Here is a 14,611-nt window from a genome sequence, read left to right as displayed (position 1 = left end):
TGATGAATGACTAATCTTAAGACAAGTTTCTACATTGAAATCGCAGAATGGGAAATCGTGTGGGAAGCAGTGGTGGTTATCTCTACATCAGGTAGTTGATTTATAAGAACATCATCCCCATTAAAGGCAGAAATTACCGATGTCATAGGCACAACAGCAAGTGCTACCAACAGGGCATGCATAACAGTCATCGCACTTTGCTGGAGGTGTGACTGGAGAGGGAGGGGAAAAGTATTCAGACAGAGATCACACTGACTTTTAACCGGAGAAAAACCCTCAGGAATTGAACAAATCCAATTTATATTCATAAAAGACATGCATTTGCACGCTTGTCATTTGTGGCTTCCAGTTTAAGTTTCTACAATGATATATTGTTAATTCTCTGTTCGGCTTGGTCTCCATTATTCACGCACCATTTTTGCGTTTTCAAACTTCAGGGAGATGACAAGTGTAAAAGAAGTCTTAACTATCAAACAAGGTAAATGTAATGTTCAGTTCTCTCAAATGTACTTTAAATATCACCCTATGAAGTTGTCACCAATTTGAATGAGATGGGTATGTCTGTTGAACCTTAATTTATATAATTTCTGAGAGTGCTTTGAGACACACATGGCTGGTTTTCTGCATCATTATTTCATCTTTTACAGCAATAAAACCTCTTATGCTATTTCATCATAAAGCTGCGCTTGTGCTTCATATTTTTAGTGAAAATGGCAAAACAAGGAGTAGACAATGTGGAAGAGTTGAAGGAAGAGATTTATAATGAAGAGCTCCTGGACTATGAAGAAGAGGAATTGGACGCACAAGCATTGGAGGAACATTTTTCCACTGATGAAGCCTCCAAGAAAGGTTATGTGGGATTTCCCACTGAAGCCAGAGCTCCTTCGAGCAATTGTGGACTCTGGATTTGAACATCCCTCAAAAGTTCAGCACGAGTGCATTCCTCAAGAGATTCTGGGCATGGATGTACTCTGTCAGGCCAAATTTGGAATGGGTAAAACAACAGTTTTCGTGCTTTTAACTCTGCAGCAGATCGAATCCACAGAAGGCCAAGTCTCTGCCCTAGTTTTGTGCCATACTAGAGAATTGGCATACCAGATATGCCATGAATTTGAGAGGTTTATGACTCATCTCAAAGAATTGAAGGTTGTTGTATTCTATGGAGGCCTGCCTATCAAAACTCACAAGGAAATATTAAAAAATGAATCCCCCCAAATAGTTGTTGGGACCCCTGGAAGGATTCTGGCATTGGCAAAAGACAATGATCTCAGTCTGATAAATATAAGGCATTTTATTCTGGATGAATGTGACAAATGCTGGAATCTTTGGACATGAGGAGAGATGTATAGGCCATTTTCAAGATGACCCCTCATGACAAGCAGGTCATGATGTTTTCAGCCACACTGAGCAAGGAAATAAGCCCTGTCTGCAAGAAATTCATGCAGGATCCTATGGAGATATATGTTGATGAGGCCAAGCTCACACTTCAAGGTCTAGTTCAGCACTATATAAAACTGGCTGAGGTAGAAAAGAACAGGAAGCTGACTGATTTGCTGGATGTCCTGGATTTCAACCAGGTGGTTATATTTGTGAAGAGTGTGAAAAGGGCTTCTGAGCTATCCAAGCTGCTGGTGGGGTGCATCTTTCCTTGCACCTGCATTCATTCTGGAATGCAGCCGGATGAAAGACTGATGAGATACAAAAGTTTCAAGGAGGGGAGTAAGAGGCTTCTGGTTGCAACTGATCTGGTAGGCAGGGGAATTGACATTGAAAGAGTTAATATTGTTATCAACTATGACATGCCTGAGTCTGAAGATACTTATTTGCACAGGGTTGGAAGGGTTGGACGGTTTGGCACAAAGGGTTTTGCAATTACCTTTGTCTCTTCTACTTCTTCATCAGAGGAGGATGTGCTGAAGCAGGTTCAAGAACGTTTTGCAGTTGATATCAAGGCACTCCCAGCACATATAGAAGCATCAACATACATGCCATCATGGCCATTGAAATCTGCTCTGGTGTCTACAATAATTATCCTTCTCATTCATCTCAGTTTTGGCATGGTCTAATTTTGTTTTCTATTCATAAAAACACAGCAGATTCATAAAATTGAAAGGAACAATGGCCATCAAGGCATTTGTAGACAGACCATCACAATTTCAGTCTTATCCACGACTAAGATGTATTTGGTTTTTCTATGAGAGCCATGCATGTTTTCTTCTATTTGTCCTAATTATACAAAAACCCATGTTTTGAGCTACAAATTTTACAACAAATTTGGATTTAGTGCGATTAAAAAGCAATCGATGGGAAAAATGATCATATTATCAAGTCATCAATGTCTATAATGGTCAAAATTGAAGATATATGTCTGGAATATCCCAAAAATTTACAATAAAATCTTTGAAATATGCACATCAAGGAGCTTCCTTCTCACTAGTTATTATGAGTGGAACTTCAACCAATCTTGCACCCTTGCAAGGAATGTTCAGTTAGATTTTGGATGAAAGTAGTCATGTTATTCCACAGAAGCATGTTGTGGATATTGCAAAAGCCAACATTACAATGGTTGGATTACAAGAGGTTTCAAAACCTTGAATTTTACCTTTGCGATGTCTTTAGTTTTGTAATGTCATCTAAAAGTATAATGAAGGAAAGTATCCCTCATTCTTCTTATATTGGGCACTCCACAGATCAACATGGATTAGAAGCCACCTCTTAAACCACGGTCTACTGAATTAATATTGAATGTGCAGGAAAGAGCAATTGATGCTTCTAGACATGCTATGCTGATAGCGAAAATGAGCATGGAAACAAACATTGGAGATATTGACAAAACTGGTCGATTAGTAGAGGAACCTGTAACGCTTGAAAAATCGGCTCAGCTTACTCCGGAGGCCACCTATTATCGAAATCTTAATGACTTAGCATTTGTTATGTAAAAAATTATCGAAATCTTAATGACTTAGCATTTGTTATGTAAAAATATAAACTATATTTTTTTAGATACATTGCAAGTTGCAGCAACATTAACAGCTTTCGATTTCAAATTCTCTATCTACTATTGCTGGGCAGCAATCTAGAGAAAACTCTGTACCCCAACATCCAGTATGTTTGAAACCTGTTCGGATCAGACACTGATGTATCCAGGGTAACGTTAGTGTTTTCTCTTTATTTTCTAGTTTTGAAAGACATTTTGTTTATTCATTTTTTTCTTCAATGATTCTTTATATGTCACAATTCTTCTCGATTATTAGTTTCTGACTTGAGGTAAAATATTATGCCCGAAAGTCACCATTGTACAAGTCACTTTTCATCTTTTTAAAAAAACCTTCTGATTGTGATTATGTTCTTTTAGGTTTTAGTCTCTAAAGCTCTTCCATTGGATCCTTTATTCAACGTGCAAGTTGGCTCTCTGATCTGCAGTACATATTTTTTATTTATTTCATGAGTGCGCTGTAAATCCGTGGTTAACATTGTGTTTCACACGAATGGGCAAAAATAAGATGTAAGATGGTGGCATTTACAATAATCTTGTATGCATAAACAATTTGACAGAAAACAGGTTTCATACAGATCCATCCTACAACAGCTCTTTTGCAATTACCTTTGTCTCTTCTACTTCTTCATCAGAGGAGGATGTGCTGAAGCAGGTTCAAGAACGTTTTGCAGTTGATATCAAGGCACTCCCAGCACATACAGAAGCATCAACATACATGCCATCATGGCCATTGAAATTTGCTCTAGTGTCTGCAATAATTATCCTTCTCATTCATCTCAGTTTTGGCATGGTCTGATTTTGTTTTCTATTCATAAAAACACAGCAGATTCATAAAATTGAAAGGAACAATGGCCATCAAGGCATTTGTAGACAGACCATCACAATTTCAGTCTTATCCACGACTAAGACGTATTTGGTTTTTCTATGAGAGCCATGCATGTTTTCTTCTATTTGTCCTAATTATACAAAAACCCATGTTTTGAGCTACAAATTTTACAACAAATTTGGATTTAGTGGGATTAAAAGGCAATCGATGGGAAAATTGATCATATTATCAAGTCATCAATGTCTATAATGGTCAAAATTGAAGATATATGTCTGGAATATCCAAAAAATTTACAATAAAATCTTTGAAATATGCACATCAAGGAGCTTCCTTCTCACTAGTTATTATGAATGGAACTTCAACCAATCTTGCACCCTTGCAAGGAATGTTCAGTTAGATTTTGGATGAAAGTAGTCATGTTATTCCACAAAAGCATGCTGTGGATATTGCAAAAGCCAACATTACAATGGTTGGATTACAAGAGGTTTCACGAAAACCAAAATAGTCCAACAAACTATCATGGGTTTGAATCTCGAGCTCTGGAAGAACACGGAGGAAGAGGATCTCCGCAGAGTCTATTGTTATCGGTGTAGGAGGATATCGGAACCTTTCGAAGCGGGATCCCATGCGGAATTCTTACCGACAGGGAATTAATGGGGCCGCCTATTATATTATTGGCCACTGAAAGTCTCTGCAAATTGACCAGACCTCAAAGGCGCAGCTTCTTCAGCCTCCTGAGCCTCCCAAATGACAAGGGAATAGAGCCAGCAATTTGTTTCAAGGCGCCCATTTCCAAAATTTCACGAAACTGGAGATCTCCTGAGGACTCCGACAGCGTGCCCTTCATCTGAGTATCCGATATGAAGTCGCTCCTGGACAGAACACAAAATGAGGTAAATAATTATTGCATTTAAATAAAAATTTAATAGACATCAAACATTATGAAACTGCAAATTCTGGCTTCAAGGCATTCTGCAAGAGTTTCGGATGAGTATCTTTGACAAAAATGGCTCCATAAGGGCTCGAAATTGCATATGATTGGAAAGTGGGTGAAAGACAAAAGAAATGTCCTAAGAATCCAAAACTTATCTTTACGAGGAGACCTCCAAGGAGAGAAAGGTGAAAATCAACCTAGATGTTGCATTTACAGTAACTCTTATGGCCTAGCTACTCTAGAAGAAGTACTTGCTACACCACTTCTTTTTAATGTTTCTAATGGCACCCTGTAAATTTTGAATGGACATGCCAAATAACTAGATAATTAGTTGATAAATGACTAATTAAATGTATATAATGGCACCATGTGAATTTTGAAGAGACATGCTAGATAAATAGATGATGATTTAGTTAATGAATGACTAATTAAACATTTATCCTTCAATAAGAGCTATAAAAGCATACAAATTAGTGTGATAGAAAAAATTAGACCAAAAATAGCTAGCAGAAAATGCCAGTAAAAAAAATATAGCTTCTGGAAATACCATAGAAACAACCCTACAGATCAGAAAGTTTCTTTACAAAATGCATTTCCAGGGCACAAAATGCAAATAGAAACTTAATGTCTCACCTAACATAACAATGATACGAATGTTCTAATTACTAGAAGAAAAGAGTTCAGAAGGCTTTTTCTCACTCCTGTTCATAATACATATTGTACATTTGCATACCAGTCCAAATGCATGGTAAAAAGTTGTCATTTTGACAGAACAGGAAAAAGCACATAAAAAATCTGGAAGCACATGAATTACAAAACTACAAAAGTTGAAAAGGATGAAAAAAATAAGCAGCAACATAGATACAAAACCATCTTCTTATATCGCCAGTTACTACTAAAAATACACCTAAACTTATGCTAATATATTTGAACATTTCATTTAATTAATTTTTATATTTAATCTAGTACCTTGAGTCCTGGCATTTCCTTCCTGACAACATGTTACCTTCTATCAATCTATGGTACTTGATAGCACTCTAAAGAGGAAACCACGATAGATGGACGAAATCAACTATTCACCATGCTAGAAGCAAGACAGTAAAATTCTCTATGAGTCTTTTGTGTATCAGGGGTTTGCTTCTCCCACTGTCCACACAGGCAAAATATTGACTCTAAAAAAATACAGAATGACCCTGCCTTTTTCCAAAACGCAAAAACCCGTTGCGATTTTGAATTGCATCAGCAGTCCATGAACGTTGAGTTAGGCAGTTTTTGATGAATTAATCCTCAGATATTTTCATTTCATAAAATAAATGAACAATAAAACATTCCCTCTTGGGATCACATCATCACAGGTGTCCTTTTGGCTAAAGATAAAGGTCAATAATTTTCAGGCATGCAGATGTTTTTACTGTGGCATCAATAGCAAATGCTTTCCACGAGTAAGTTCAGCCATGGATACTTCTCAGTTGGTTTCAGGGAGTAATGCAATCAAAAGGCACCTTAGAAAAGAGGTTACTATGAACACAAAGTTCAACAGAATTAGCCCCAAAATAGCTAGAAACTGCACATATTGACCCAAAAAATATCTTCCATGTCTTATCATCCATGGTAGCATCCTGTGAATACGGGATTTGAACAGATCATAATTATACACATGTTGGGAATGATAAATTTCTGATGGAATGTTTTGTGGTTTTAAAGTGAACTAATCCAAACTTACAGATTTCACTTACAACGTTTTTCCCCTGGATCTAGCATGTGCCAGAAATAGGTGAATTTCAAAACTACAGGAAGTATGATTGGGTTAAGAACAACATTTCTGTACCAATAAAAAAATGATCAAATACGTTAATGATTCAAACAGGTAGACTTTCAACCAAAGGCATGGAAGAAAAACTATTGAGAAGATTATTCTTAACCCTGATTGTTTATAAATTATTCTAGGCATAATAAATAGGGAAGGATGAAACACACCCATGGAGAAAATCCAACAGATTTGAATGCAACACAATGATTATGTGCATTTAATGATCAAAACAGGAAAGGGAGTAAAAATCAGAGATAAAGGAAAATATAAAACTAAAACAAGAAGTAAAAACAACCAAAGTAGAAAGAAAAGTCACCAAAGTTTATGAAAAGCCCAAGCCCGCTAATATATTTCTTCATATATATGTAGGCTTGAAAAAAGAAAGAATAGAATAAATAGGACTTGCGGCAGATAATTGCCCAATTTAGAATGTCTAATTTGCCTGGAACAGAAAGTTTCAGGTCACAGAGTTATTGCGTCCAAATAGGAGATTTTGATGACAATACCAGAAGCATTTACATGGAAAGAACAGCTTTTTGTCAGTGCATTTCCGCTAATCAAAAAATCCAAAGAGATGTGCTCTGTCTGAACTCTGAAGCCTACAACGAATGACAATTCTTGATGTCCTAATAACTTGATTGAAGCTCAATAAGCACACATCTGAGTCAGTTCTTCCAATTATCTGAACAAAATGATTTCTTTTATAATTGGTTCATTCGCAATATATAGGTAGCCCTATGATGGTGAAATATCACAGTAGCTTTCAACTTCAAGTTTGAAGAGAGGCAAGCCTGCCTGACGAATGCACAAAGGATCATTCATCTTGGCTGCTTAATTCACCATTGCACTAATTAATAATGAATTCTTCAACTGCAGAACTTCTAAAGCTAAGGTCAGAGTTTATTGCACATAGAAAGTACGAAGACTAATAGCACGTTATTTCCATATTCTCAGAAATGAAGTAAGATGTGATCTCATGCTTAATTCTTCGAAGATGTTAATAATCAATTGATAGAAACAAGTTTGATATGCTTGCAATCATCATGGAAATGCCCATCCAAAACAGACCCCCACTTCAAGAAATCAAAACAAAGACACCATAAGCAGGCATGCGGCAGGCAATCAAGAAGAAATATATTAATCCCAAAAGATAGGCAGCATTAGCAAGACTCGGTTCATTTCTACTCAAGCAGATGGTTATCCCAAATTACTTCTCAACAACAATAACAGTATAGATCTCTTAAAAGCCCCAGATGAGAACACGCAATTGATATCTTCAATTCAAACGCGCGCACACAAAGCTGTAGGAACTCAACCACTCACATCGCTAGCGGTGCATCTGAAATGGAAGGTGTTGGCGCATTCGCATATCACATAAAATTCTCTTCACATGCAAAACTGCTATTCACATGATATCTGTTGTCATGAGAATCCACGAGTAAGTTCAGCCATGGATACTTCTCAGTTGGTTTCAGGGAGTAATGCAATCAAAAGGCACCTTAGAAAAGAGGTTACTATGAACACAAAGTTCAACAGAATTAGCCCCAAAATAGCTAGAAACTGCACATATTGACCCAAAAAATATCTTCCATGTCTTATCATCCATGGTAGCATCCTGTGAATACGGGATTTGAACAGATCATAATTATACACATGTTGGGAATGATAAATTTCTGATGGAATGTTTTGTGGTTTTAAAGTGAACTAATCCAAACTTACAGATTTCACTTACAACGTTTTTCCCCTGGATCTAGCATGTGCCAGAAATAGGTGAATTTCAAAACTACAGGAAGTATGATTGGGTTAAGAACAACATTTCTGTACCAATAAAAAAATGATCAAATACGTTAATGATTCAAACAGGTAGACTTTCAACCAAAGGCATGGAAGAAAAACTATTGAGAAGATTATTCTTAACCCTGATTGTTTATAAATTATTATAGGCATAATAAATAGGGAAGGATGAAACACACCCATGGAGAAAATCCAACAGATTTGAATGCAACACAATGATTATGTGCATTTAATGGTCAAAACAGGAAAGGGAGTAAAAATCAGAGATAAAGGAAAATATAAAACTAAAACAAGAAGTAAAAACAACCAAAGTAGAAAGAAAAGTCACCAAAGTTTATGAAAAGCCCAAGCCCGCTAATATATTTCTTCAAATATATGTAGGCTTGAAAAAAGAAAGAATAGAATAAATAGGACTTGCGGCAGATAATTGCCCAATTTAGAATGTCTAATTTGCCTGGAACAGAAAGTTTCAGGTCACAGAGTTATTGCGTCCAAATAGGAAATTTTGATGACAATACCAGAAGCATTTACATGGAAAGAACAGCTTTTTGTCAGTGCATTTCCGCTAATCAAAAAATCCAAAGAGATGTGCTCTGTCTGAACTCTGAAGCCTACAACGAATGACAATTCTTGATGTCCTAATAACTTGATTGAAGCTCAATAAGCACACATCTGAGTCAGTTCTTCCAATTATCTGAACAAAATGATTTCTTTTATAATTGGTTCATTCGCAATATATAGGTAGCCCTATGATGGTGAAATATCACAGTAGCTTTCAACTTCAAGTTTGAAGAGAGGCAAGCCTGCCTGATGAATGCACAAAGGATCATTCATCTTGGCTGCTTAATTCACCATTGCACTAATTAATAATAAATTCTTCAACTGCAGAACTTCTAAAGCTAAGGTCAGAGTTTATTGCACATAGAAAGTACGAAGACTAATAGCACGTTATTTCCATATTCTCAGAAATGAAGTAAGATGTGATCTCATGCTTAATTCTTCGAAGATGTTAATAATCAATTGATAGAAACAAGTTTGATATGCTTGCAATCATCATGGAAATGCCCATCCAAAACAGACCCCCACTTCAAGAAATCAAAACAAAGACACCATAAGCAGGCATGCGGCAGGCAATCAAGAAGAAATATATTAATCCCAAAAGATAGGCAGCATTAGCAAGACTCGGTTCATTTCTACTCAAGCAGATGGTTATCCCAAATTACTTCTCAACAACAATAACAGTATAGATCTCTTAAAAGCCCCAGATGAGAACACGCAATTGATATCTACAATTCAAACGCGCGCACACAAAGCTGTAGGAACTCAACCACTCACATCGCTAGCGGTGCATCTCAAATGGAAGGTGTTGGCGCATTCGCATATCACATAAAATTCTCTTCACATGCAAAACTGCTATTCACATGATATCTGTTGTCATGAGAATCCACGACTAAGTTCATCCATGGATACTTCTCAGTTGGTTTCAGGGAGTAATGCAATCAAAAGGCACCTTAGAAAAGAGGTTACTATGAACACAAAGTTCAACAGAATTAGCCCCAAAATAGCTAGAAACTGCACATATTGACCCAAAAAATATCTTCCATGTCTTATCATCCATGGTAGCATCCTGTGAATACGGGATTTGAACAGATCATAATTATACACATGTTGGGAATGATAAATTTCTGATGGAATGTTTTGTGGTTTTAAAGTGAACTAATCCAAACTTACAGATTTCACTTACAACGTTTTTCCCCTGGATCTAGCATGTGCCAGAAATAGGTGAATTTCAAAACTACAGGAAGTATGATTGGGTTAAGAACAACATTTCTGTACCAATAAAAAAATGATCAAATACGTTAATGATTCAAACAGGTAGACTTTCAACCAAAGGCATGGAAGAAAAACTATTGAGAAGATTATTCTTAACCCTGATTGTTTATAAATTATTATAGGCATAATAAATAGGAAAGGATGAAACACACCCATGGAGAAAATCCAACAGATTTGAATGCAACTCAATGATTATGTTCATTTAATGATCAAAACAGGAAAGGGAGTAAAAATCAGAGATAAAGGAAAATATAAAACTAAAACAAGAAGTAAAAACAACCAAAGTAGAAAGAAAAGTCACCAAAGTTTATGAAAAGCCCAAGCCCGCTAATATATTTCTTCATATATATGTAGGCTTGAAAAAAGAAAGAATAGAATAAATAGGACTTGCGGCAGATAATTGCCCAATTTAGAATGTCTAATTTGCCTGGAACAGAAAGTTTCAGGTCACAGAGTTATTGCGTCCAAATAGGAAATTTTGATGACAATACCAGAAGCATTTACATGGAAAGAACAACTTTTTGTCAGTGCATTCCCGCTAATCAAAAAATCCAAAGAGATGTGCTCTGTCTGAACTCTGAAGCCTACAACGAATGACAATTCTTGATGTCCTAATAACTTGATTGAAGCTCAATAAGCACACATCTGAGTCAGTTCTTCCAATTATCTGAACAAAATGATTTCTTTTATAATTGGTTCATTCGCAATATATAGGTAGCCCTATGATGGTGAAATATCATAGTAGCTTTCAACTTCAAGTTTGAAGAGAGGCAAGCCTGCCTGATGAATGCACAAAGGATCATTCATCTTGGTTGCTTAATTCACCATTGCACTAACTAATAATGAATTCTTCAACTGCAGAACTTCTAAAGCTAAGGTCAGAGTTTATTGCACATAGAAAGTACGAAGACTAATAGCACGTTATTTCCATATTCTCAGAAATGAAGTAAGATGTGATCTCATGCTTAATTCTTCGAAGATGTTAATAATCAATTGATAGAAACAAGTTTGATATGCTTGCAATCATCATGGAAATGCCCATCCAAAACAGACCCCCACTTCAAGAAATCAAAACAAAGACACCATAAGCAGGCATGCGGCAGGCAATCAAGAAGAAATATATTAATCCCAAAAGATAGGCAGCATTAGCAAGACTCGGTTCATTTCTACTCAAGCAGATGGTTATCCCAAATTACTTCTCAACAACAATAACAGTATAGATCTCTTAAAAGCCCCAGATGAGAACACGCAATTGATATCTTCAATTCAAACGCGCGCGCACAAAGCTGTAGGAACTCAACCACTCACATGGCTAGCGGTGCATCTCAAATGGAAGGTGTTGGCGCATTCGCATATCACATAAAATTCTCTTCACATGCAAAACTGCTATTCACATGATATCTGTTGTCATGAGAATCAAGAAAGGGCATACCTTGTCATGAGTGCACAGGCAAGCAATGGCAATGGCAATGGCAATGGCAAAGGAAATTGGGATCGAGACGTGTTCCTCTGCACTTGCGAACATATGAATCCAACTCCAACCATTTGCGTTCGTAACAGCCTGCCTCAACATTGACTTGTATTTATACCAAATTATTGACTCCAGATTCTGTAGATCAAATTCACTGTTGGGCATATAGCTAGTCGGGTGAGGAAAGATAGTTGCACAGAAAAAGATAATTAATCCAGAGACCCAATAGACGAAATCACAGAGCGGAGCGGAGATGGATGTGCAAGCCCAATAGCTAGCCCATCTATGTCAAAAGTCATGTCATGAGGAGGAGGTGGGTGGGACTAAGTTGTGTTTGCCTATATAAAACAATTGCCCGGATATTTTTGTGGCGACTCGACCATTACAATCTCGGCCACTTTCCCAAAGTCCGAAGAAATAAAAAACGCAGTCTCTGCAAATTGACCAGACCTCAAAGGCGCAGCTTCTTCAGCCTCCTGAGCCTCCCAAATGACAAGGGAATAGAGCCAGCAATTTGTTTCAAGGCGCCCATTTCCAAAATTTCACGAAACTGGAGATCTCCCGAGGACTCCGACAGCGTGCCCTTCATCTGAGTATCCGATATGAAGTCGCTCCTGGACAGCAGCCCCGGCAGCAGAAGCCCCCTTGCACGCCCTGTTTGTCTATTGCAGGATACCCCTGCCACTGGCAGTAGTTGGAGCCGTTCCATGACCGCAGGCGCCTTGAGGTGTCATCGACAATCCGTGCCTTAGAAGTGCAGCAGCGCCTGGAGGAAGTAGCGTAGCGTCGAGCAAGGGCAAGCGGTCGATCTGCTAGGTCGCATCGTATACCGGTATGATCAATTGGATGGGTAAGATCATTTTCATCGTCTAACACTTAAATCAAAGGCTCAGAAATGTACACGTCATCAAAGAGGAAAGTTAATTTCAAATGGAAACGCCTTACGGCGTAATTACAGACACATGTTTTTTCTTAAATTTGTGACCATCAAGGAGGAAGGGTTGGTTCTAGGACATTTTTTTTTTTTTTTTTTCAAAAGGTGGAAAAACCTATCAAACTCAGTTTGTCAAACCAACAGTGAGGACAGCCATCTCTGGCTGCTATCCGCGAATGTCAGTTGACACATCACTGTTATCAAGGAAAACCACGCCACCTGAAATAACCCGCTGGTGGTCCGTAAGGGAGCAGGCTTTCACCCCTGCCAGATGCCTCTGGGTCTTGGGCCGTTAACCTGTTTCCTTACGTCCGAGGAAGACGAGCTCTTAGCCAAGCAGAAGCAGGGTTGGTTCTAGGACATGTAGCAGATGTATCTGACTTCTTTTGTGTTTCATTTGTTTTTTTAGGTTTCATATTTCCATGTAAATTGATTACAGTAAAGGTGCCAATTTGAACATTAGTTCCATAGATTAATGGGATTTCTTGATCATGATTTTGCCAATTTGAACACTAGTTCCATTTAATGGGATTTCATGATCATGATTTTTATGGGAGGGTAAGTCATTGGATGTTTTAAAGCCACGAATGTTTTTCCAGAAACCAATTACAAATTAAGATGAATATTTAATACAAATTGGATGGTATTGAATGGATAACTGGTCAAAAATAATGTTTTAGTGATTCTTATTTGTGAGTTTTACAGAATTAGAGATGGTTATATGCAGCGAACTGACATTGAAAAGTTTCCATGTGTATTTATGCACTTTTTTGAAGTGAGTATATAAGTCATTGAAATAGATTGTAATCAGGTTTAAATATCACAATTTCTTATTTTATTTGATGAAAGATCTTTCTATTTGGAATTTTACATTCTCATATTTTATCAAGATATTTTACAATACTTTTATTTTAAATTATGTATAGTATTGAACTAATAATATATATTTTTTTACTATTTAATGATGGATGAAATTATTGGTGGTGTTACATTCAATTTAAATAACCAATTTCACTATTTTGACATATCCAAGGAAATATAATGTCAAGGGAATTATAATTCACGAAAAAGTATGGAGGGGAATTTCAGATTACACACAAGGAGGCTCTTAAGTGGGCATTTTAATAGATGTAGTTTGTGTTAGATATAGCTTGGAGATGCATTTCTCTAGAATTTTCCTCAACTAATCATAATGGAGGGATATCTATAAGAAATAACTTAGATTCCTTACATTTAGATCTTGTGACAAATTTTTCATCACAATGATAATAGACATTGAGAAGTTGATGTTCTATTGCTTATGTTGGGGTTAACTTGTTGGTTGAAAACATATGTCTCTAGTGTGTTTGTGTTGTTGAGTTGTAGAACCAAATTAAAGATAAGGTTCAACCTTTATTTGTTTCTTAGATTAAGCTATCATGAAGAATTTATGTTTTGTTTTCCAAATTAAGCTAACATGAAGAATTTTTGGTTTAAGCTTATAATAGAAATGAAAGTTTGCATGAATTGCAACTGTTTGTTTGGGAAATATTGGTATGTAAAATTGTGAAAATCTTGATTACTATTTTAAAACTCTACATTTTGATTATAATATTTAGATTTTTTTTTTTGAGTCATTATTTTGAATGTAATTAAATTGATTGAGTTGTAAATTTTATAAATAAAAATTTATGAGTATTTGTATCATTTAAAGACTTTTTGAAATTATCTAACTGTTTTCCAATTCTAAAATTTAATTATGAACTTAGAATTTAGTTATGAGCATGTATTTAGCACTGAGTGCTATTTTTGACAAGATGATCTTCCCAAATATTCTATGCCTTCGGTGTATCTTTGCACCTTTAGAGGCAATTGCTAGTTAAATACATTTTTAAATTTTAAATGTTTTGTTTGTTTTTTAAAGTTATGTTTTGTTCTTTTTCATTTATGTTTTAGATTTATTTTTTAATTTTATGTTTTAGTTTTGTTTTTTAATTGCTATTTTATTTAGCTTAATTGTTTTAATTGGTTT

At 36.3% G+C, this 14,611-nt stretch overlaps 1 long non-coding RNA gene and 1 pseudogene across 1 annotated transcript; one reads left to right on the top strand and one right to left on the bottom strand.

Moving 5' to 3' along the window:
* Positions 1 to 762: 762 nt before the first annotated feature.
* On the top strand, positions 763 to 3,794 carry LOC149252418 (DEAD-box ATP-dependent RNA helicase 15-like; annotated as a pseudogene).
* Positions 3,795 to 4,088: 294 nt separating this feature from the next.
* On the bottom strand, positions 4,089 to 12,520 carry LOC149252417 (uncharacterized). Its single transcript, XR_016266943.1, has 2 exons — positions 11,628 to 12,520; positions 4,089 to 4,696 (listed from the first exon to the last, which is right to left on the bottom strand). It is a non-coding gene; the product is annotated as an uncharacterized LOC149252417 (long non-coding RNA).
* Positions 12,521 to 14,611: the final 2,091 nt, after the last annotated feature.

This window comes from Pinus tabuliformis, chromosome 7 (assembly GCF_031772625.1).
Source record: "Pinus tabuliformis cultivar Carrire ecotype Pingquan chromosome 7, CPIR1, whole genome shotgun sequence".
Taxonomy (NCBI): domain Eukaryota; kingdom Viridiplantae; phylum Streptophyta; class Pinopsida; order Pinales; family Pinaceae; genus Pinus; species Pinus tabuliformis.
The sequence above is the reverse complement of the archived record's forward strand: the minus strand, read 5'-3'. Positions and strand labels throughout refer to the sequence as shown.